Raw genomic sequence first — 24,610 nt, 5'->3', positions numbered from 1 at the left:
CGGCGCCGCATCGAGTTTTTTTTATTATTCAAGTTCTAGGGTTTCATCTAAGGTTTTGCATTATGTTAAGGTGCGTTGTGTCTAGAGAGTCCTTTGTCGATTAAAGCTACGCAAAATGGTTCTGTCATTTTTAACTTTGGTATTCAATGACTACGTCATCTCTACCAAAGAGGGGCATCTGTAGACACCCCATTTTGTTTTGTTTTAATCAACAAATAAATTAGTGTGTTAAATCCATGTGAGAACCCCCTCTATCATTGATTTATATGTTTTAGGTCATTAATATCTTGATCTGACTTTACGGATCATCAATCGGGACAAAATAAGCTAGGGTCACTTCATAGCCCGGACCCTGATTCCATTCCGAGACCCGATTTCCGTAAATCGTTAGATCAATGGCAGATCTTGACCTGGGTCTAACCATCCAAAACCACCTAACCTCTCCTCTCATCCTAACCATCCAAACCTCACCTAACCTCACCTAACCTCTCCTCTCATCCTAACCATCCAAACCTCACCTAACCTCACCTAACCTCACCTAACCTTACCTAACCCCACCTAACCTTACCTAACCTCATCCTCTCATCCTAACCATCCAAAACCACCTAACCTCACCTAACCTCCTATCCCATTCTCCTATAAATACCCTCTCATCCCACCATCCAAAAGAAAAAAAAAAGAACCCCTCTCTTAGAAAATTCATCCCTCTCCCTCATCTCTTCAAGGGTTCGGCCATCCTTGCCGGATCGGGTGATTTTATACGTTGGGTGATATATATCAAAAGCAGTCATTATCAAGCAAGGAATCATCTTCAAGGAATTAACATCAAAGAAAAATCAAACACAAAGTGGGTTTCCAAAGAGGTAGGCATTTATTTCAATTCTATGTAGGGTCTGTTTTCATGCATATCTTTTACTTTAAAAGAAAAACCATGTTATGAAGCATGTAGGGTCCGTTTTCCCCCTGGTTAGCCTCTGGTTAGACCCTGGTTGCACCCAGGTTCGCTGCTGGTTGCACCCAGGTTCGATGCTGGTTGCACCCTGGTTCCCTACTGATTCGCACCCTGGTTCCCCTGCTGGTTGCACCCTGGTTCCCTACTGGTTGCACCCTGGTTCCCTACTGGTTCGCACCCTGGTTCGATATTGGTTCGCACCCTGGTTCCCTGCTGGTTCGCACTCTGGTTAGACCCTGGTTGCACCCAGGTTCGCTGCTGGTTGCACCCAGGTTCCCTCCTGGTTGCACCCTGGTTCCCCTGCTGGTTCGCACCCTGGTTCCCTGCTGGTTCGCACCCAGGTTCGCTGCTGGTTGCACCCAGGTTCCCTGCTGGTTGCACCCTGGTTCCCCTGCTGGTTCGCACCCTGGTTCCCTGCTGGTTCGCACCCTGGTTCCCTGCTGGTTCGCACCCTGGTGCACCCTGGTCCGCACCCTGGTTTGTACCCTGCTTCCTCCTAGTTAGACCATGGCTAGTCTCGGGTTTGCTCCTAACTTAGACCCGACTCACTTGACCCTAACCATTAACCCAATCCAACCAAGTCATATCCCAACACAATCCGAGTCGCATGTCTGAATCCATTTGGCCGAATCTCATAAGCCCGCCCACTTTGAATTCCGAAAATTCAAACCCTTGATGATTCCAATATGCTCAATTCTTTGATGCAAATTCCCAATTCCAAAATCCCATTGCTATATCAATGTTTTTGAATCTCAAGTCCAATGCTCAAATACAAACCCGATTCCTGATCCAAATACCAAACCTGTTTTCCAAAATCCAAGCAACCTCCCCAGTGGAACTACGTGTGGCTTGATCCCCATCACGGGGTACGTAGGCAATTTGGCACTCCCAAGTTCAGTCGCACCTTTCTCTATCTTTCCCATTCCCTCACACTATTCATCATCTCGATTCATCTCGTGTCTCTCGGAACCATTGGATTATGGTTTCCGTCGTAAGAACCCTTAGAGCCCAATTTAGGAACAATGGTGTCGTGTCGTGTTGTGTCCTAAGTTTTAGGGAGTCCTAGAGTTAGGAGTCCAGCCTCATCACGGACGCTTGCTATGTATAGCAACCGTGCCATAGGTCAAGTTACACTAGTCATCCAGTTTTTCCCTAGGACAAGCCTAGTAAACTAGGATGTAGGCTAACCTGCATTAGTCTAAGGGACAACTTGCATTTAGATAGGATCATATAGCATCTTCGATGAAATCCTAAGATAATAAAATCCTCAACTTGAATTAAATAACTTCTCTTAAAACTGTTGAAACAGTCAATCCCGTCTAGATCGGTGTCCTAGTTGAGTTAGGCATATGTAGCTTAGCTTAAATGCACCGAACTACGTCGACTCTGATCCCAGTGAGGCTTGGGTACGTAGGCAGCTTGGATGTCTGATGGCATACCACCCGCGAGTCGGCATCACAACAAATTGTGGTGTTTTGTATATTAATTTTCTTGTAAATGCTTAATCAAATCATTTAGGGCTTTCCATGAAATTAGAATTCTAGGAGAACTTTCACTTAGATTGAATCCAGACAAATTAATAAATCAAGATACACATTTAGGATTCACATTGAAATTAGATCATAGGATGCATGTCACTTAGTTCGCACATTAACATAGAGTTGAATGAGCCATTTAAAATAAATTTAAAAGAGTTAGCTTTTGGAATCGAAGACCGATTATCGGGCAGGAATGGTGCATGTGGTGGATAACTCCCCATACCTTCCATTCTCGTAACCAGGTAGCGAGTCTAGATTTCTGGTTAATTATGGGTCCTAGATCCCACATCTAGGTGGCGACTCTGTCAGTCTCTTTCGTGTGGAATTCGGATTGCCTTAGTGATCCCAAGTTCACAGGAAAGACGAATTCAAATCAATAATTAAAATGCACACGCCAATCGCGTGGGTACGAGAGACCAAGAGAGAGCGCGGCGGCTCGCGCCCCGCCCCTCTCGCAGGATCTGTGTCCCACAATGAGCCATTCCATTGTTAAAGAATTTTTCAAAATCAAGTATTTTGTGGTCAAAACAAATTTTGGAAAATATTTTCTTTTAGATGTTTTGGGAAAGGAAAAACTATTCTTTGAAAAAACTGCTTTTTGCTTTTGCTTTTGGAAAGAGTGTAGAAGTGCATTGAAAAGATAGTTCCACATTGCCCCGGAGAAAAGTTGGTGATGGGCATACATTAGTTCACCCATTTCTTTCTCTTGTTTGTGTGCATGTGGGGTCTTAGCCATGGGTCAAACCACGGGACGGTACAACGCACCGTCCGCGCTCGCGCACGTGCGGCTTGGGAATGGGTTATAGGGCGCATAGTGACGCTTTATTGGCGCTTTTTTATGCGCACTTTGTACTTCGACACTATTCAGGGGTGCTTTTCACACTGAAAAGTCCCCAGAGGCTCAATAAAAAGTGCAGAACCCAGCCATTTCAAGATAGAAACAAATTTTCTTATTTCTGGGTAATTCTCAAGACTTTCAGTGCAATTATACTCTCTTTCCTCACTCCCACCAAATTTGTTTTTTCATACTGTTTTCATTATCGTTTATCTAATTACCGTTATACTGCAGTAACAGTAATTAGGCCGATTCTCTAAGGCTTGTTATTCTCTAGGGGCATTTCGAATTTGACTCCGCTTGTGGTTAGCGTCGTCAAATATAGTAGGACATTCCTACTAGCTTCATTGTATCTTGGAGGCAGTTCGCCGATCCCCTTTGCACACTTTTAGTGGGGGAAAAATCTGTCTTAAGGAAAGCGATTTTGCACCTTGAAGCAAACCGGTTACTATTCTTTCTTCTCCAACAGATACAAATTATCCCCAACAATCTTAAGACAGATTTATCTTTGCTTCAATGGCGTTGTTTTCAATCTGACAAATGTCCCAAGACATTGTCAAACTAGAAAGTTTTAACGAAGGAAATTTTAATCGATCGTAAAAGAAGGTGCATTTCATCCTTACTTCGCTCAAAGTTGTTCAAGTTCTCACAACCCCAAAGCCGGCAGCAGTTGAAAATGAGACATTAGCGCAGGCTCATGCAAGAATGAAATGGGAACAAGATGATTACATCTGCAAAGGGCACATCCTTAACGCTATGTCGGATACTCTATTCGACATATATCAGGGAATGGTATAGATCATACATCAACCAATGGGTGGATTTTCACCCTTGGTGGGGGAGCAATCTCCTGGGCCTCTAAGAAACAGACATGCATAACAACTTCAACTATGAAAGCAGAGTTTATAGCTCTTGCAGCATGTTGTAAAGAGGCGGCATGGCTTCAGAATTTGTTACTGGAAATTCCGTTATGGCCTAAACCTATGCCATCGATTTATGTCCATTTTACCATCGATTTATAGCCACCATTGTGGCGCTTCCAGTGCAATTATACTCTCTTTTCTCACTCCCACCAAATTCTTAAGAACCCTGTAGGCAGGGATGGAGCCAGTAATTTGCTTCACGGGGGGCAAAGAATGGCATTATAGCATGTTGGAGCCCACCATTTTACACTTCAAATTTTTGTTGGTGGGCCCACCATATCCCCCTATCCCATGCATAAGGTGGAGGCCATAATTTAAACCTCATATTTTGATATAATAGGGCTCAATATTTACACCTCATGTTATGATGGACAGAGCCTACTAATTTACATGCATGAATAGCATAGCCCAAGAAAAAAAAGATCTCTTTCTGCTATGAAAATCCAAATAATTCTCCAAATTTTATATGTTGCCCACACATGTAGTCCAACATTTTTCAAAAAGTACTGAGTCCACTTCATAGGATGATCCACACCTTTCATTTGTCGGGCCACAACATAAATGGGCTGCAACGCATAAATAATCTCCATAGAATGATCCTATGAAGCAATCACATTGTAGATCGGAGCTTTAGTATCATCCTATGGAGAAGATTCAGGGAGTGCAGCCTATTACATTGTGGCCTAACAAATAAACTATTTGAATCATGCTATGAAGTGGGCCACAGTGCCACACAATAGTTTTTGAATAACATTGGACTTCACTTGCAGAAAACATATAAAATTTCATTAATTACCTATCTCAGTTATGAGTTTTGTGTTAGGATGTATGGTCCACCATTTAACAAAAAGGACTGTACAGCCCACTTCATGGAATGATCCAAAACCGTTCATTTGTTGGGCTCACCCATAGATAGGTTGTGCCCCAAAACTCATTTCCATATGATGATGATTACCCTCTGATCTGTAGAGGTTGTCCCTTTTAGATTGGAGGGTTAGGATCATCCTATGAAAATGATTTATGGGGCACAAACTATTTACATTGTGGCCAAACAAATGAACGATTTGGATCATCCCATGAAATTGGGTACAGTCCTTTTTGAAAAACATATACCGTCACACAATATAAAATCTCAATTATTTCCGCTTTTGGCCCTTAAATTTCTAAGATATTTATTTGTTGAGAGAGAGAGAGAGAGAGAGAGAGAGAGAGAGAGAGAGAGAGAGAGAGAGAGAGAGAATGCTATAATATAGGTGCTTACGAAAAAAATGCTTAATAAAACTCACTTCACGGATAAGAATCCTGGGATTTACCAAAAAAGGCTTTTAAAAATTTCCCAATTTTTAGGGGAGCAATTGCCCCCCGTGGACCCCCCTTGGCTCCGTCCCTGCTCATAGGCTAGTTTTTCAATTTTTCTCGGATTTGGAAGATTTTTTATTTTGGAAAAATATTTCATGAAAAATAAGCATACTTCCAACCACTAGAAAATTCATTTTCCAAGGAAACAAAATTATTAGAACAAATTTTCCATTCAGCTAAACACCCCCCCTCCCGTCTCACTACGCAAAAGGGGGGTTCGGAGGACTACAAATTGGAAGAGAGTTGAATAACACGGCCATGAATTGAATTATTTTCTTAGGAACACTATGGGTATGATCACAAGGCTTCTCATGACGCCTTCTACTGATTTTTTTTAGGTGCGTAACTGAGGAAAGCGAAAAAAAAATTCTGAAAATCCTGTTCGTAAGCATGACCCGAAAAGCTCGTTTCCATGGTTTCTCCTTCTTGGGAAACTAAATAATGGGATTCAACAGAGAGATTTAGAGTCATCTCTGCAGATTCTCAATAATCCCCGTGTGTTATATATGGAAAAAACATCTTCTTAATAGGGAATGAAATCTTATTAATTATGAGATGACATCTAATGAGAATCCCTTAATAGGGCCTACTATTGTATGATCTTGTCCACTCATCGAATGGCCCCACCAAAGCAATGACATACCTTTACTAATTACACATGTTGCACATCCCATTTTAATATTTAGGTACAAATATTCTTCCCCTTTTATTGTACTCATTCTATTGCAAGATAGCAATAGGACAAGACCAGGTGCCTTGGACGAACTTGGAGCATATGCTTCAACTATTCACAATGAGCAAGTCGACTGGGGGGATTGAGAGAATGGAGTATTTATTTGGCCCGAAACGGCGGGGGGCAACATGTTGGGGGTAAAATCCGAGTCAACCTAAATGCTTGGCTGACCACCAACATTGATCGAGAATACTCCATCATTGGCCGAACACTATCGACTGAGCACCAATGGCCAAGAACCAGTGGCTGAGCACCCTCGCGCGACTCCATATGGCCGAACACAATTGGCCTAGACCAGATGTCCGAGCACCATTGGTCGTGCACCATTGGCCAAGCACGTGGCGCTCAGGAATATATTCTCAGTTGAGTATCATTCTATAAACAATTACATATTTATGGACATCACAATTATAGAATCCCCTGATTAGGAAAAATCAAATAAAGAGAATATTAGCCTAACTAAGTAATAATCTAAAGATGGAATATGGGAAACTGGCAACAAGCAATACAAGGCAATATGCTATACAAGGAAATCTATCCTTTGCTTGCCGTTAACACATACAACCCTCCTGGCTCAGCTTGACCACAAAAGTGACTTTTTCCATACTAGGTCGGGTTTTCAGGCTTTGATATTTAGGCATGAGCCCTACGTGGGGCTGTTTATTTGGGGTTTCCATATGTCTTAGTTCACCTTTTAAGTAGGGGTGTCAACCGATCTAGTTAGGATCGGATCCACCTATGTCTTAGTCACGATTTGTTAAGATCCCATATCGGTCGAATCCTTTTCGAGGTGCTTTTCGGATCTTACTTTTTTGTGTCTGGGTCACAATACATTTCGATTAGGACCCTCTACCAGAGTATCCTAAGTCCTACTTAAGTTGTACACAATTAGGACTTAAGCTTAAAGTAGAGAATGTAGGAGAATCATAATCAAAACAAAAGGCGTTTGTTTTGAGTTGGGTATTCTAATGTTAGAACGCAACCCTTATGACCAAACATAAATGAACAAAATATGAAGGGTATTTTTTGTACCTTGGTCTCCATTCGGATCTACGACGCTCCATTGGATTTTGAGGCTACTTTGAATTAGGATCCAACCTTAGGATATTGATCCCTTGAATACATTCGAATCCAACTGCTTTGACCGAATATGGACCCATTGGGCTGTTTGGTTTGGGTTCCCATTGACAACCTATATTCTTCCCTTTTTGTTCGCTAGGCACCCTCGTGTAGTGTAAAAGAGCGTGGAGGGGGCTGGACTAGGGAACAAAAGGGGATAGATATATTAACAAGCCGACTTCTAACATCTATTTATATGCCAAACTACAAGTTCATTTTTGGCGATTAGGGTTTTGGATTTCCAAGGATGGGAAACCCTAGTTTCGTAGGTATGTGGAAGAAGAGGTGTAGAAGAGAAGAAAAAGGGCGAGCAGGTTCGTTTAGCAAAACCCTCTTCGTCGTTTGTTAATCTCCTCATTTTCTTCTTATCGTCGTTTCTCATCCAGTTTTTGGTAGTTGGGTTTCATGTTATATCTCTTTCTATCTAGGGTTTCATGTTATATCTCTTTTTCTCTCCTCTCTCTCTATACAAAACCCTAATCAGTGTACATGCATGCTATGAAACTTTGCTAACCCTATTTTGTATTCGAAACTCCATGTCTCAAATCGTGAGAGACCAGATATAAGAGAGGGAAGAGGAAGCGCGAGGTTATATTTGTTTCTGCATACATCTATATGTTTCTTTCTCGATTTCTGGTTTGTGTGTGTGTGTGTGTGTGTGTGTGTGTGTGTGAGAGAGAGAGAGAGAGAGAGAGAGAGAGAGAGAGAGAGAGAGCTTTTGGTTATCCTTGTTTCGACGTACCTCTGTATGGGTTTCTTTCATTTTCTGGTTTATGTCAGTTACCTATCCAATATGGTCTATTCTTTGTTTTTTTTTTAAAACATTTATCTCTCTCCCCCTCTCTCGTGTTTTGCTCAATAATAATTTTCTATTTTATCTGGATTGTTATTTTCACTTTGGCTGTTCTTTTTTCATTGATGTATGTGGAGCATCTACTCTGTCTTTGCTTCTTCATACCCCTCTCTCGCATTGTGTATTAAGTCGATTTTCTGTTCTACTTAGGTTTTTTGGAAGATTATTGTTTTTAGAACAATTTAAACGATGAAGCTCACAAGATTGTATTGTTTTCGATGTTCTAACAAGCAGGTACACAAGATTATAGGCCTGCAAAGTCATGTATGCCAAGAGTGAAAATGGAGCAGGTGCAATTGCTCTATCAATGGAATAGGTGCAATTGTTCCATCAATGGGATGGGTGATATAGGAAAAAATAAAGGTAAATTCCTAAATAAGATTGTAATGTAACATTTAATAAACTCGATTTTGCAGTTATTATACGGGCTTTGTCTTTTATATGTTTTTTTTAACTCATGCTTAAAAATAATTAAAGTTGACACAAATTGCCCATATATTGTGTATGTATACATCTATAATATATATACTAAATAGCTAACTTTCCATGTATCATTCATTTTTTCGAAGAACAGTTTTTTCTGTAAAAGTTATCCTCTTGAAATTCGGTAGAAGTATTTAATTAGTCGGTTTTTGAATTCAACTTCATTATGTTAAATCAGTAGTTACATGCGAGAAAATGTCACCCCTTAGTCGGTTTTTAAATTTTTTCCTGCATGGCTGGATTGAAATGGGAAGAAAAATATCAAGAGAACAAATCTCCTGATATCTCATTGATATTTTTAAGTTTGTGCAGTTACGTGAGAGAAAATCTCGCCGCTTAGTGGGGTTTTTAAAATTCTCCCGTGGCTGAGTTGAAATGCAAAAAATCTCCCCATATATTAGTTATTACTATTTTTAGGTCTCTCTCTCTCTCTCTCTCTCTCTCTCTCTCTCTCTCCCATTTATTTGACTACTAATTTCTCATACCATTAGTCATTGCGGTATTTATTGCGAAGAATATATATTTTTTGGAAACTTTTTTCCTAAAAACTCACTCACTGCTAATTCTGCTTTGTTCAACTAATTTATCTTGCCTTAATTACAGGATTTATTGCCCCACTAATTTTACTTGCCATTATTCACGGGATTTATTGTTAGACATCCTTACCTTACCTTCCATGCTTTTTGGCATTTTGGCCATATCAAATTGTCACCTTCCTTCAAAATTGTCCTATTCCACTTCTTTTTCCCGCTCCCAACAAAAGCAAAACATCTCTAACGATCTAAAAACCCGAATCTTAGAAGATGTAAAACTGCTGAGAAAAATAATGGGCAAACTTCAAAGCTTAGGTTTGAGTTTTAGGTTTGCTCTCTTCTTTTGTTGTGATATTTTATATTCCTATCTATAGGTTTGCACTCTTGTTTTGATGTGATTTTTTATATTCTTGTCTATAATCTAGAGACATCTTTTTTTTTTAATGAATAATCTTGAGACATCTCTCTCTTTCTCCTTCCGAAAGAGAGGGTCTTTTGCTTTTAAAATTTTTTTGACAAATAAGAAATAGAATATTTGTAGGGTGTGTTTATTCGAATATAAATGAATTGGTGGGTTAAGGCTATGATTTAGCCGACACTTTGAATTTATTGCAGACACACGTGTCCTGCCATATGCCCGACATAACACACGTGTCCACAAGTGTCTGCACTCCTTTGGACACTTTTAAATGCACTGTTAGGAGTTTTCTTAATGTGGGAGTGTAGACACGCTTTTGTTCCGTGTCAAGTATGGCATTCTATTTTATTATTGGATTTTGTGTTTACCTCATTTATAATTAACTCTTCTTTAACTAATATTTGTTATATCCCCTCCCCTAAACTTAAAACCCTAAACAAACTCTTATTCCAATGCTATATTCATTGTATCATATTCGTCTCCCTTTCTTGCTATATATTGTAGACAGAAGAGAACTAGGTTAAATTGGTAAATGCATTGTTATTTGATTATCTCATTTTGTTTTAGATTATAGTTGATTAATGCTAAACTTTATTAGTTTATTAAATGCGTAGGATATTTATATTGTTTCGTATTATGATAGTAATGAATAGTTTTATCCATATGCACATGTCACCATTTTTAGATTTTTAAATGTTTCCATATTACTATATTAGACAACAGACAACCCGTATCCATATTGAAACTCGACATGAATCTGTATTGACAAGTTATGATTATATATACTTTCTATTTTATCTGTGTCCCCGTTTCTAAAATTTGGGGGGTTACTGTGTCTGACACTCCTTGTCAGTGTCGACACGCGATACTCATGTCCATGTCCACACATCATTACCAGGCTAGGTCCCACCCAGTCCCATACCTAGGCGGGCCCCCACTTAGGACCGTAACATACCACCACGCTTTCGAATCCGCCGTCCTCGGTGGCCCACTCTGTGACGGCTTTCACTCTAGCCTTTCCAGGTAGCCCTTTTCACAGATCGCCCCTTCCGTGACTCGAACACGGGACGTGGTGGTTGCTCGGATACCAAATGTTAGGTACCTTACCTATACGCGAAAAGCTCCAGAGCTGATGGAACGCGTTAGGCAAGGCACTTTAAACCTTTGCCATACCAGGCTGGGTCCCACCTAGTCCCATACCTAGGCGGGCCCCCACTTAAGACCGTAACATACCTAGATAGATGGGTCCCACTTAGAGTTGAATAAATTAGGATTTAACAATATTTAAACAGGAAAAGGATTGTACGCTCGAGCGTACCAAGCTTATGGTACGCTCGAGTGCCCAATCACATGGGTCCCACATTTTTTGTGGTGATCCAAAGCATTCATTTGCAAGGCCTTACCATAGATAGGGTGTGTACCAAAAATTAGCTCCATTGAATCATCCTAACCCCTCCAAAAGTGGAGGGCAAAAATGGGCAGATTTGTGGACAAACAGTGTCTGTCCATTTTGACCTCCACAAATGGATGGGTTAGGATGATCCTATGGAGCTGATTTTTGGTACACATCCCATCTATGTAAGGGCCTTTCAAATGAATGCTTTGGATCATCCTAACAAAGTGGGCCCACATGTGATTGGGCACTCGAGCGTACCATAAGCTTGGTACACTCGAGCGTACCATAAGCTTGGTACACTCGAGCGTACAGTCCTTTTCCTCTATTTAAATTGGCTTTTAATATTAATGTGGCTGCTAGCAATATTTTTAGCCCTTATTTATATTTAGTAGGATATGGAGATTTGATATAACACTTAGTATATTGGCTACTCTTAGAATTGAAAGCTATTTTTTAATTAGGAAGTAGATTTGGGTAGGATTCTTATTAAGTAGGAAAGTTGAATAGGATCTATAGGTTATAAAGAAGTTGTAATCTTCTATTTCATCAATGAAGAAATTATTCTAGAAATTGTGTTTCTGCACAAAGGAGGACCGATCCTTCCCTCGAAGTGGATCAAGAGGCTGATCTTCCCTCAAAGAAGATCGAATCACGTTACGAACTAATCTAGGTTCGTAACAATTGGTATCAGAGTGGCACGATCAGTTATCATGTCGAAGCAAATCGAAAGAGCACTGGATCAAAGGGATGAGAATATAAGAAAGATCCTAAGGCATGTAGCTTCTATGAAGGCCAAGTTCAACGAGATAGTATTATCGTTTGGTGTGAAGTCAAAAGAACCTCCATGTCTGATGGAAGAGTTGAGCGAGAGAGAGGGCTTGCACAATGAAAAGGAAACACACAACAGAAAAAGGAGAAAAAAGAAAAGGAGAGACTAGAAGAAGAGAGAAGAAAAGACAAAGAAGCCACAAAAGAAAGGTTCTCGTCGAAGAGTCTACCGTTCCACTCAACCTATCCAACGCCAAATTGAAATCTGGTTGGTTTTGAAAAAATGTAAGATTCCACCTAAAATTTTGAAATTTTGTCCGAAATTTCAGGATTTAGTCTGAAACACGTAAAATTTCAACTTAAAAACCGAAGTTTCTAATGAAATGTCGACAGTTCGATAGAAACCCTTACAAAAATCAACTCCACCTGCAGAAAAGACAAGAACAACGAGATTCCTTTATGGGTACATTTGGCTCCAAATATTAGCTTATCCAATGGTGGAGGCTAGGAGAGGGTCCGAGTGAGGAGGGTAAGAGGCGCCTGAAAAACAAGAAAACAAAAAAACTCTCCCCAAAATATGATCTGATTTCCCTTGTTTTTTAGTCACTTCTCACCCTATACTCATTCGTGCCCTCTCAAGTACCTCCTCCCACCCACACTACGCCTCTCTGGCCACATTGAAAGATAATTTATTATGAAAGATGATTCATGGTTATTAGACATGGCCTAAGTTATTTCTAAAAAAAGACTAAAAATAAAAAGAAAAACTAACGGTGAAAAAACTTACCAAAATTGGAGCCATGATTTTGTATCAAAATGTTTCCATAATTTTATAAGATTTCGGTTGAAATTTTGTACAGAAATTGAAATGTTTCCATTTCCTTGACGATCGAAATTGAAAGTGAAAGTGAAACTGAAACCGAAATTTAGAACCTTGCCTTTTCTGCAAAATAACTGACATGCTAGAACACCTGAAACAACTATAGCCACTCAAGTGTTTGCATTTCAAGAGAACAGTCAAAAGGTGGAATTAATTTTACCCTTTCTTTTCGCCGAATTCCTGTGTCCCCTGATGAGCATCTGAATAGCTATTTGCTTTTATTGCTGGCAAAGGAGATAATATCAAAAAGCGGAAGCCCACGTGAATTCACAAAAGAGTGTGAGAGGTTCTGAAAGAAAATGGAAACGGGCTTTGAAAATATTAGTCTCCTAAAACAACAATATGGACTGAGCAAGGAGGATGCAAATGAAGTAAAGGTTACAAAATCTCAAAAGAGGGCCTGCAGACCATGTCGTTGGAGAGCGCAATGGAAAAACACATTTATTCTGATTGATAGCTTATTGGAAGCAACTTTCATTGTTGCTTATGTTTGTTTCCTTCTTACTTCAACCCGTCATTTTCAGTGATCGTTTCACATGAACTTCCAAACACAATGAAAGAAAATAAAAATCACTAACTAGAATGGTGGAAGATGGAGAAATGAAGTACTTTCACAGTAAATCCCACGAAAAACATAAATTGTAGATATATTTTCAATTTTTAGGTTCCAATTGATAAATCAACCTTAGAAAAGCTAGAATCTGAGACGCGTATAACGACAAGGGAGGGGGGAGCTCTATTTTTTATAGAGATTAATTAGCTTGATTCAGTTGAACAATTTGGTGTGCAATTGCAGTTTTGTGGGCCAAGCTATTCTAGCTAATCCCCTTTGCATCGTATATTCAAAGTAGTTGGATTTGCATTTTTTTCTATTTATCATGTGTCAAATTCTTGAGCTTGTGTTAGTGGTAAATTGATGGTCTGCTTGTTTAGGAATTAATGTGTATTTATAGGAAATGGAAGGTTGGCCAAGCATTTGATTTAGTATGCAAGGTGGGTAACATATCTATGTGACTTCTTATGCACTTGACAATTGGCATTTATATTGAAAGGAATGAAGAGACAAATCTAATAATGATCTTTGCATGGAATGGGTTATAGTCTTATAAGTTTACAAGTATTAGTTAATTTGATGTTCTTTTTTGTAATCATTGTATCATTTGTAGAAATCAAACCATGATTCAATCATACTTGTACATGCATGTTTGAAATTTGTAAATTAAATAATGATGTGCACCAACATATTTTTTTGTCTTATCTATGCATGCATCTTTGTTGTGAGGTTTGGACTTGGAGTCTAGCCATTTCTTTTTGAGTGAGTTACTCAATTTGTGCTCCAATTATACCCTGGTGGATTCATATTTTCATGAGTGGGAGAGGTAATGCCAAAAATCATAATTAGTCACTAAAAAGGTTAGTATTTTGAAAACTAATTTCTAAAGCATCCTTAGAGTCAACTTTTGTAAAGTATCTTTGCTCTTATTTTTGAAATGAAAATATTACCCTTACGTTAAAAACTTGAACTTGCTTTTCTTATCATATCGAACTTACAAGTCAGACCTCGACTTTCTGTCTTCTCATAAGATTTAGTATTCAAAATCTTAAAAAGTCACTTTGTCCTTATTATTGTGTTGGTTTTTTTTATTATAGCCAAAAGCTGAGGATGTCTACTATTCTGGAAACTCAATCTTTTAAATTTTTGGGATATATGAAACTAGGGATTTGCTATGGCCCATTGCAGAAGGCATTTCACTGACTGACTGTTGCAGGAGACAGCAGCCACATAGGCTTACTGTTCAACAGATTCTGTCTTATTTCATTTAATTCATCTGATGTGGCTGCTCACAAGCAACAACCGGTCCACAAAATGCCCTCTACGATTATCCCTAGCAAATCCCATGAAACTATATATTGTTTGAAGTCTTTAACCTCCTAATTTTCCACGGAGAGGATTCCCTCTATGTATGAAACTATAGATTGTTATTTTTGTGTTTGGCTAGTTTGGCTTTTGGAACAAACGAGCATCATCTGCATGGTGCACACGTTTTGATTTGTTGGGCTATGTTAGTTGACCCGAACCCAATTGATATTCTCAATGAAAAAAAATCAATCATCTCTTTATAACATCTTTTTACTAGGTTCACATATTAGATGCATAAGTAACCCAAGAGGGCTACTTGAGCTTTATAGCCTGAAATCTTCCTCTGATGGAGCAAAAGCCCGAGCATCAGTAGCATCATTTTTACCGCCTTCGTCAAATTCAATGTATAATCGTGTAGATTGACAGAGTTGTTGAATGTTGTGGACTTGCAGGAATTGACTGGGGTTCAAGTTCCAAAAGAGTAAAAAAAGAGGTGCAATCAGAAAGGACACCGCAAGGTGATGGAAGTGATGTTGCCTAAGGGTGAAAGTCTCACCCTAAAAGATAGGTGGAAAGGTGAAGATGTTACCTAAGGGTCAAAGCTCATAATGGTGATGATTCAAGGTGAAGATGTTGCCTTAAGGGTGGAAAAGGTGACGAGGCAGTATTATGTTTTAATAGTTGTACAAATTTAAATGTAATAACTTTAAATAATAAAACACAAAAAGATGAGTTAGTGTAATTATCCAAATATGGTTCTGCCAATATCATTTGCCTAAAAAAACAGATTTTTGTTTTGTTTTTTATTTTGCAGGCAAGTACAAACAGTAAATTGTTGATTTTATGGAATAACGTGAGCGTATGTATTGATCCCCCAAATCCAAGTTAAATAAAAGCCCAGTCAAATGCAATTGAGTGGAGTTTAGTGAGTACGGTGTGTTTCCTTGCATGCCAATGTCACCGTATATCTTTATAAATTGTTATTAATATCAAAATTTATTTGGGTCAAATTTCCACTTCTAAAATATTGCCTCGTTAAGGAAAATCATGTGCAGCCCCAAAAGTATAGCAAAATTGGGAACACTGTCAAAATAAGTTAGATCTCTCTCTCTCTTTCTCTCCATATGTTGCCATCCCCATTCTAGACCTTCCCCTCCCCTTACTCGTCTTCTGGTTCTCCCATGTCCAAGAATGCTTTAAACACATTGTTGCTTTTGTTTAACTTGAGCACTTCCCCATTTTTCACTTGGGCTCCGTTTCTTTAAATGTAAAATGGGCTTAAAACAAATTAACAAAATTTACGTCCAATTTTGAACTTAAAAGTTAGTGAGAAATTTTTAACGCCGTTTTTGCAACAAAAGGGAGTCTTAATCTTCCCCATTGCAATCAATGATACTTGTGCTAGTAGTGCGCACGCACCCGCACGAACATTTGCGCGATGGATGTGACTTGATATGGTGCACTAGACAATATTCACAAGCTCCTGGCTTGGCTGTGCCTCGAGAGAAGGGGTTTTCCTTGGACACTTTCTTTTAATATAAAATGGGTGTAAAACAAATTTTATGCCCTTATCTATATAGGTACAGTGTTTCTTTTCGATCAAAAAAAGAATTTTATGACCTGTATCTTGTAAAATTATCAAATCAGCATCAAACAAATGCAATATATTTTTTATACCCAAATTAAAAGTTATTTTTTTTCCAACAAAATCTGATCGGGTGATCAACCCCTCTTCTTGAACTAATTATTTTTAAATTTTTTTCCAACAAAGTCAACATATCTTCTTCGTGAAGATTGGCAAAGACTTTGGATTGAAGAAGTCATTAGCAATGTACGAAATTGTCAAACCTTGGGTTGTATGTGAATCCACCAACAACAATTGGTGAATTAAATTAATAAATGAATTTTGATATCAGCTGACAAATATGACAATTATGGTTTTCATACGTCCAGTCAATGACTTCATTATCTCCAGAGATACTGTTGGAGTTCCTCGCAAAAGCAGTAGTCCTACATCGGACATGTGACATGTGAGATGGATGTGGATGGGTTATAAGGGAATGAGCACCCTCCCTCTAACGGTTTGATTCCAGTAGCTTTTAGGGGTGAGTTCTACCCGGTTTGATTCCCAGTAGATACGTATTCACAATGATATTTTTTATCATAAAGGTATGCATACAGGTGTGGACGGAACAATGAAATATAAAAAAATGAAAAACAAAAAGAATATGCATAATGACATAAAAAGGATGTAAAAGGACAAACAACCTGGGTTGTGCATTTGAATGCATTCACATCTAGACTAAAGGAGAAAGGAGAATCTAAAAGAGTATTATACAGAGAAATATAAACCAGAAAAGAAGGAATCAAAGCAAGATATTTGATAAAAAGGCAGTTACTAAATAAAAAGAAGATGAATAGTTGCCCATTGCTGTCATCGTAGCAAGATACATGGTTTTGGATCATATGGACATCCCCTAGCAGAGACTGTAATGGGGCATTGACTCAACACATATGGGCATTGACAAAGAAGATGAATAGTTGCCCATTGCTTGAATCATAGAAAGATACATGGTTTTCTATCATATGAACATCCCCTAGCAGAGACTGCAATGGGGCATTGACTCAACACATGAAATGAATGCATTCACATCTAGACTGAAGGAGCAAGGAGAATCTAAAAGTATTATATAGAGAAATATAAACCAAAAAAGAAGAAATAAAAGGAAGATAAATAGTTGCCCATTGCTTGAATCATAGCAAGATACATGGTTTTGGATCATATGAACATCCCCTAGTAGAGACTGCAATGGGGCATTGGCCCAACACATGAAACATGCAAAACCTATGGTCATGGATCAGATCCCATGGTAGCACGTATGAAGTATACTGAAAAGAAGAAGGAAGAAAAGCGACAGCCATTCTCAAATGTAAGTTCACGAATCAGTCATCTTAGAATTTGTTCAAAACCTAAAGAAAATCGACCCTTGAAACTCCCATCTCAGCCCTATTAAAAGTATACCACCTCTCTTCTCCCAATATTTTAGGCGATGTTTACACCGTCTTCTCAACGATTTACCCACCCAAAACTTCTGTTCTTAGTAATCCTCTTGCCACCTGAAAGACATCTTTATACGGTCTATTAAACATTCCCAACCTCCATATTCTCCTTTCCCTTTAAACAGCCAAGAACTTCAGCCAACAACCAAACCATTTTCCATCACATCTTTAACCAATTAACCGATTAGCCACCTCACTCTTTACGTTAAACCAACCCAAGAATACTTACACCTTTGTTAATTGAAACCTATCAAAATTCGTTCCCATTTTTAATTAATTGAATTCAATTCTTGATATCTTTAACCTCCTAACAACTTTTCATGATTCTTTTAAAAACTTCTTATTAGTTTACCCATAGGATTCCCTACACAACAGCTTCCCTTTAATAACGTTAGTTTTGACCCCATTTTCTCCTTTTCTAGTCCTTTCCCCATCCCTTTTCCTTTTCTCACATAACTTTGCCTTCCCTATTCCTTTGTTTTTCCTATTTCCCTTTCTTTCTCTCAAGAAATTAAAACTTCTGCCACGAGATTGTGTATCAGGTAGCAGAGCTTCTGCTACTATGCTACCCTGCGCCAATTGGTATCAACGCTTCCACATTGATACCCTACTATGAATTAGTAAAAATAAATGAAAAACTTATGCACATTTTATGCCTGGTTTTATGATGCACAAAAACAATTTAATCTAGAAAAGTTGCATAAAATCGATCGCTACACGTATTGCTCGATTACATTGTGATCTCTGATTAATTACATCCAGTCTTGGCTGTTCATTAGGTTGATTGTCAATGACATTAGGGGTTTTAATGGACCCAAACAGTCCGATGGGCTCTATGATCCGAACTTGGATGGGCAGTGGCACATCAGTGGCATTTGTAGTCACATTATGATCCTCATCATAGGATCCCAACTGTTTTTTGATTGGATTTAGAAAACTCCATAGAATCTGTTGGATAGTTCCATATCCGATTAGAATATGCCGATTTGCCAAAGTACCATCATTTTTTTTTGGGAAATGATTTCTGAACTCCAATGTTTTGATATATTTAAGTCGCTTCAAATTTTATCGTGTAGTAATTAAAGGGCTGTCAGAGGAATATTATGGTTTTCAAAAAGCTCTTAAAGACCTTTAAATACTACACGACAAACAAGTGGAGCGCATGCTTACCAAAACAATAGAGCGCTGAAATCATTTCCCTTTTTTTTTTACATTAATTATTTTTTCGAAGGGTTCTTTTGTAAAAGTAAACCTTATAGTATACTAAAACACCCTTAACATCAATTCTCCCTCTCCCTCTCTCTCCTTTTCCGTCTTCCCTCCTCTTCTCTCGTCGCCATTTTCTACCTCCCCACAGAGCTTGCCACTCGTTGAAAATACCTTGAAATAATGTATTTAAAAGCTTTGTATTGCTTCTTGGAATCTTCACCTTAAGGCATATTGAATCATTTAAATAGGCTAGTTTTTTAAATGAGTTGATGAGATTGCTTTAGGATATTGAAGAGGGAACAACTGATCATTATTTTTATAAACCCCCTTTGGATGTCGACGAAATTGGCAGCCATGTGTGAACAAAATGAGGTATTTGTAGATGACCTTATTTGGTAGTATATGAAACAACCGAATGTCGAAGCAAATAGACGATAAAATGTTGGCACCTGACAGACAATTAGAGTCTAGAATTAAGAAATTTTCAAATACCTAGAGACCACAGTCATAAAACTATGTAGGGATTTGAGGATGATGTAAATAGATTTCGTTCTCTCAGGGATTCCTAAGCCTAGAAGGATTTTACGTTCACCGCACTATTTAATTACCTTAATTATTATAAATCTATTTTTATGTTTCAAATAATGTATATAACTAAAAGAGATTGTTTAAATACCTTATAAATGTATTTTTTCTATAAATATTAAATACCATATCCGAAAATCTATGTACTATTAGGAACTATAGCATAGTGTGGTTTAAATGAATGCAACTAAAAGGAAAAAGGAAAAAGGAAAGTGGCTCTTGCCAATGTCTCATGTTTATAGCCAGATTCATTAATACAATGAGCAACAATGAGCCATGCCATTGTTAAAGAATGTTTCAAAATCAAGTGTTTTGTGGTCAAAACAAATTTTGGAAATTTTTTTCTTTTAGTTGTTTTGGGAAAGGAAAAATTATTCTTTGAAAAAGTTGTTTTTTGCTTTTGCTTTTGGAAAGAGTGTAGAAGTGCATTGAAAAGATAGTTTCACATTGCTCCGGAGAAGGTGATGGGCATATATTAGGTCACCCATTTCTTTCTCATGTTTGTGTGCACGTGGGGTCTTAGTTCACCGTCCGCGCTCGCGCACGCGCGGAGTGGGTAATGGACTATAGGGCGTATAATGGCGCTTTATTGGCATTTTTTTAGGCGCCCTTTGCACTTCGACACTATTCAGGAGTGCTTTTCACACTGAAATGTCACCAGAGGCTCAATAAAAAGTGCAGAACCCAGCCATTTCAAGATAGAAACGAATTTACTTATTTCAGGGGCAATTCTCAACACTTCTAGTGCAATTGTACTCTCTTTTCTCACTCCCACCAAATTTGTTTTACATACTGTTTTCATTATTGTTTATCTAATTACCGTTATACTGCATTAACAGTGATTAGGCTGATTCTCTAAGGCTTGTTATTCTCTAGGTGCATTTCGGATTTGACTCCGCTTGTGCATAGCGTCATCAAATATAGTAGGACATTCCTACTAGCTTCATTGTATCTTGGAGGCAGTTCGCAGATCCCCTTTGCTCACTTTTAGTGGGGGCGAAATCAGTCTTAAGGAAAGCGATTTTGCGCCTTGAAGCAAACCGGTTACTATTCTTTCTTCTCCAACAGATACAAATTATCCCCAACAATCTTAAGACAGATTTATCTTTGCTTCAATGGCATTGTTTTCAATCCGACAAATGTCCCAAGACTTTGTCAAACTAGAAAGTTTTGACAAAGGGAATTTCAAGGGATGGCAAAAGAAGGTGTATTTCATCCTTACTTCGCTCAAAGTTGTTCGAGTTCTGACAACCCCAAAGCCGGCAGCAGTTGAAAATGAGACATTAGCGCAGGCTCGTGCAAGAATGAAATGGGAACAAGATGATTACATCTGCAAAGGGCACATCCTCAATGCTAGTCGGATACTCTATTCGACATATATCAGGGAATGGGATCGGGAAGCGAGATTTGGAATGCACTCGAAGCAAAATACATGGCGGAGGATGCAAGCAGCAAAAAGTTCTCTATGAGTCGTTTCCTGAATTATCGCATGGTAGATGATAGGCCTGTTATTGATCAATTGCATGAAATTCAACAAATGGTAAGTCCAATTCATTTGCAAGGCATTTTACTTGATGATTCCTTTATAATTCCGTCGATTATTAACAAACATCCGCCAAGTTGGAAAGACTTTAGAAAAAGTCTTAAACACAAGAAAGAGGAGATTTCTTTTGATGACTTGGCTCAATGCCTCGGGATTGAGGAAGAGTCAAGAATTAGAAATCATAAAGAAAATCATGTAAATTCTTCGTCTAAGATACACTTGGTGGAAAATGTCAATAAATCGAACCAACAAGGGAAAGGTAATCGGAAGAGAAACAAACACCCTGAAAAGAAGAATAATAAGAATAAGAAAAAGAAGGGTGCTTGTTTCAATTGTGGCAAACCAGGCCACTACAAGAGTGAATGTCGACTTCTTAAAGATAAGAAGTCGGGAACACCAACAGACAACAACAAGTTTGTGGCCATGATTTCAGAGGCGAATATCCTTGAAGATGGCAATGATTGGTGGATTGACTAGGGTGCGACGAGGCATGTCTGCAAAGACAGGAATCTGTTTTTGACCTATGAAACGGTTGAAGGTGGAAGTGTCCTTTACATGGGCAATTCGTCGACGGCAGAAGTCAAAGGAAGAGGCAAACTAGAACTGGAATTTATTTTCGGCAAGCGCCTCACTCTTACCGATGTCTTTGATGTACCTGAAGTAAGAAAGAATCTAGTTTCTGGAAGCATTCTTAACAAGAATGGTTTCAAGCTTGTATTTGAATCTGACAAATTCATTCTTTCTAAGGGTGGTACCTTTGTTGGAAAGGAATATATGTATGAAGGGATGTTTAAACTCAATATTAATAAAGTGAATGTCTTTGCTTATGTTTTTGACTCTTTATGTTTATGGCATAATCGTTTAGGAGATGTTAATAATAGGAAAATGAATGATATGGTTAAGTTAAATTTAATTCCAAAATATGAAATTGATTTAGTAGATAAATGCAAAATATGTATGCAAACTAAATTAATCACTAAACCATTTCCTATAGTAGATAGAACTACTAATCTTTTAGACCTAGTACATAGCGATGTATGTGATATACATAGTGTTCCTACCAAGGGAGGTAAAAAGTATTTTGTTACTTTTATAGATGATTATTCTAAGTTTTGCTATGTATATTTACTTAGTCATAAAGATGAAGTGTTGAAAAATTTTAAGGTTTATGAAACAGAAGTAGAAAACCAGTGAGAAACAACAATTAAATGCCTTAGATCAGATAGGGGTGGTGAATACCATTTTCCTCTTTTCTGTGAATCTGTGGGCATAGTTCATGAAACTTTTGCCCCTTATACACCACAACAAAATGTTGTAGCAGAAAGAAAAAATAAAATTTTAACTGAAATGGTTAATGCTATGCTTGTAAATTCTGGTTTGAATAAAAGTTTTTGGAGTGAAGCATTACTTACTGCTTGTTACATATTGAATATGGTACCAAGTAAAAAGTCTAATGTAACCCCTTATGAGTTATGGAAGAAAAGAAAACCAAAGTTGAATTATCTTAAAGTTTGGGGTTGTAGGGCCATAGTTAAAGTTCCTAAACCTAAATTAAGGAAATTAGATGAGGAAGGTATAGGGTGTATCTTCTTAGGATATGCTAACCATAGTAAGGCCTATAGGTTTCTAGTTATAGAACCTAATGATTTTCTAGAAATGAATACAATAATTGAATCTAGAGATGCCTTTTTCTATGAAACTAGGTTCACTTCAATTCCAAAAGAAGTTCAACCTAGTACTTTTGTAGAACCACAAACTGAAGTTGGTGAACCTAGTGAAATTCGAAGAAGCAAAAGAGATAGAAGGGAAAAGAGTTTTGGTCATGACTTTGTTACATACCTATTAGAAGGGACAAGAGAAAAACTCAAATCTTCTATAATGTTAGATTTAAATGTAGAAAGTGACCCTCAAACCTATGAGGAAGCCATAAATTCACAGGATGCCACTTTTTGGAAAGAAGCCATTAATGACGAAATGGATTCTATCATGGGTAATAAGACTTGGTATTTGGTTGATCCACCACCTGGATCTAAACCTATAGGGTGTAAGTGGATCTCCCAAAAGAAGATCAAAGTAGATGGAACCATAGAAAAGTTTAAAGCTAGGTTAGTTAACAAAGGGTTTACTCAAAAATCCGGAATTGATTATTTTGACACAGATGCACCAGTTGCTAGTATTTCTACCAATAAAGTCTTGATTGCTCTTACTTCCATATACAAACTTCACATTCACCAAATGGATGTTAAAACAACATTTTTTAAATGGTGAACTTGATGAAGAAGTGTACATGGAACAACCTGAAGGTTTTACTTTACCTGGTCAAGAGCATAAAGTCTGTAAGTTAGCCAAATCTTCATATGGCCTAAAGCAAGCTCCTAAGCAGTGACATGAAAGATTTGATAAGGTATTAGTTTCTAATTGTTATAGAATATATGAGCCAGATAAATGTGTATATAGTAACTTTAAAGGTGGCAAATGTGTCATTATATGTTTATATGTTGATGATATGTTAATTTTTAGTACAAATATTGAATGTATTCAAAGTACTAAGTTATTTTTATCTCAAAACTTTGATATGAAAGATATGGGTGAAGCAGATGTGTTCTTGAGTATAAGAATCATAAGACATAACAGCAGTTTGATTCTGACCTAGTCACATTATATTGAAAAAGTTCTTAAAAAGTTTAATCATTTTGATTGTTCACCTGCTTCAACTCCTTTTGATCCTAGTGGGAGGTTATATCATAATTCTGGAAGGACTATTTCTCAACTAGGGTATGCTAGTGTGATTGGTAAGCTTAGTAGGTTTACCAGTAGTCCAAATTTCTCTCATTGGAATGCAGTCTATAGAGTATTAAAATATTTAAAGAAAACTATCGACTATGGTTTATGTTATAGTGGGTATCGAACTATAATAGAAGGATATACTGACGCTAGTTAGATAGCTGAGCGTATAGATCATACATCAACCAATGGGTGGATTTTCACCCTTGGTGGGGGAGCAATCTCCTGGGCCTCTAAGAAACAGACATGAATAACAACTTCAACTATGAAAGCAGGGTTTATAGCTCTGGCAGCATGTTGTAAAGAAGCGGAATGGCTTTAGAATTTGTTACTGGAAATTCTGTTATGGCCTAAACCTATGCCATCGATTTATGTCCACTTTGCAATCGATTTATGTCCACTATGATAGTCAGGCCACACTATCTTGGGCATATAATCACGTTTATAATGGTAAGTCCATCCATATAGGACTTAGGCACAGTACTGTGAGAGAGTTACTTACTAATGGAGTAGTAACTATTCATTATGTGAGATCAAGCCACAATTTGGCTGATCCATTCACTAACGCTACTGTGAGGTCTGGTGTGTAAAACATCAGTAGGGATGGGGTTAAAGCCATTACCAGCTAGTCACCAATGATGGAACATCGACTCAATACTTGAATAAATATCAAGTCTTGAGTTCAATGAGTCAAAGTATATCATATTGAGTGATTGCAAGCACTATAATATATTATATTTCCATCCCAAGGTAAAGTGCTTGGTACCTGTAATGTATA

This window comes from Tasmannia lanceolata, unplaced genomic scaffold, assembly GCF_043159265.1.
Source record: "Tasmannia lanceolata isolate RefF3 unplaced genomic scaffold, GAP_Taslan_0.1 ptg000013l, whole genome shotgun sequence".
In the NCBI taxonomy this organism is placed as follows: Eukaryota; Viridiplantae; Streptophyta; class Magnoliopsida; order Canellales; family Winteraceae; genus Tasmannia; species Tasmannia lanceolata.
Note: the sequence above shows the minus strand (reverse complement) of the source record.